This window comes from Octodon degus, unplaced genomic scaffold, assembly GCF_000260255.1.
Source record: "Octodon degus isolate 3935 unplaced genomic scaffold, OctDeg1.0 scaffold00238, whole genome shotgun sequence".
NCBI lineage: Eukaryota > Metazoa > Chordata > Mammalia > Rodentia > Octodontidae > Octodon > Octodon degus.
This window is the reverse complement of record NW_004524814.1, coordinates 424969-427053: the sequence shown is the minus strand read 5'-3', so window position 1 is coordinate 427053 and position 2085 is coordinate 424969.

The following is a 2085-nucleotide window of genomic DNA, read 5'->3' as shown; positions in this document are numbered from 1 at the left end:
GTGTATCCAAATATCTCCAGCATCTCCAGCCCCCACACGAGATGTGCACAGTGAGAGTTAGACCCAGCAGTCTTTTATATTATGACTAGAGGTCCTAAGAACCAAGGTTTTCTCTCTCTCTCTCCCTCCCTCCCTCTCTCCTTTCTTTCTTTCTTCTGGTCCTTTGTCCTAAGTGCCTCTCCCTGCCTTTATTTTTTTGAACTCAGGCCCTTGCACATCCCACTGAGCCATCTCCCCGGCCCCTCCCTGCCCTTTTAAAACACTATTGCATTCAGATAGTCTTTCTTTCTTTCTTTCTTTCTTTCTTTCTTTCTTTCTTTCTTTTTTTTTTTTCCTGGAACTGGGGATTGAACTCAGGTCCTTGCGCTTGCCAGGCAAGTGCTTATTCCACTGAACTATCTCCCCAGCTCCTGCATTCAGACAGTCTTGCAATGTCACTAGATTGCCAGTGCCAGCCTGGAATTTGTGATCCTTTTGCTGCAGTCACCCAAATAGCAAAACCAAAGTTTTGTTTCTGTTTTTTTTTTTTCTGCTGTTTATTTTGTTTTTGCATATTTTTCCATCTTGTCATGATGGGATAGTTACCGAGGCAGAAAAGATTGTATTTTACTTACCAGCTCATTAACTTCCTTTATAACTTCCAAATAAATAAACATATGTATGTGGACCTCTAGTTGTGTCCTCCTTTCAGACCTCTCAAAAGACAACTATGAGCCAGGCATCAGGCTTTAAGAACTGTCACAAGATGACACACACACACACACACACACACACACACACACACACAAAATCCCTGTTGTGTGATGACATTTTGAGAGGTCTGTCAAGACCTAGGCTTTCTCTCCTGTTTCCTGTTTCCCCAGTACATGGCATAGATGGCCCTGTAACTTTTCTGCCTGCTGATACCTGCTGCTCCACCGAGTGCCACCAGCTGTGGAGCAGCACCCTCGCTGGGGGAAATGGTCAGAGAGCTTCCATCAACTGGCATCTGTAAGTACTCAGCAAAGTTTTGCACTATTTTTCAAAAACAGATTATAACTTGGAGAGTGAATTTGAAATACTTCATAACCAAGCTGTGGACTAATTTTTTATGCAGTGTCACGTGTGTTTTAGAGATTATAGTAAAGTCACCTGGAATCATAATGTTCCTTCAGTGGCAAATGTCATATTATGTTTTTAGGGTATTACGTCAATTTAGTATTTCACGTATTATTAATAATGCCTCATTACATAAAATTATTACTAAACTGGCAATTAAGTGAATGTGAAGGATCCATATGCTAAACTGCTCATAACATTTCAATTATGAATTTCACATCAGATGTCTTCTAGTGTACATTAACAACATTAGCTTGCAACCTCTTTGCCAGAACCACCCAAATGAACCTTGCTTTGTAGCATGTGAGATTGGCATGAAGTCATTTAGTACATTTTCCTGAATTTAAGGAAATTAGAAATGGAGCCAGCTGATGAAGCAGCTAGATTCCTCTCTTTGGACAGTAGTAAAGTGTTAATACTGTAATCAGCCTTCTCTTGGATATAGATACCCTTGGGGATGGCATTTCTGCTTCTTGGTTGACTAAGGAGTTGTTTTCTTATTCTTTAATGTATGTTTCCCCTCTGAATAAACAAACAAATAAGCAAGAGTGATTCCACCTTCCCGTAGTTGTCTGCTCTATGCCCCCTTTGTCCCTAGTTAATTCAATCTCTTGGTTGTTTATAAATGCAAATGACAGACTGTTCTAGTCTAGAGACTGTCCTTGAACCAGAAACTCAAGGACACCATAGAGAAAGGCTTGATGCCCATCGTTCCAAAGTGAAACCATACTGGCTCCAGCTCTTCCCCTCATCCTCCTGTAGGAGTGGGCTATCAAGACCTCAGTCAGTGTGTCATGCTTTGGGGTTTTTGAACGGTGAACAATATAATACAAGACACATTTTATAATAGTGTTTTATAAAGAATCATCCAAGAATCATATATAAGAAATGCAGGAAATCCGTCCACATGTAAACACTAAAGACTCCAGCTGAAGGCTTAGTTCCTAATATCCTGCATGAGTCTAGCTGAAAGCCTAGAGCTCATAA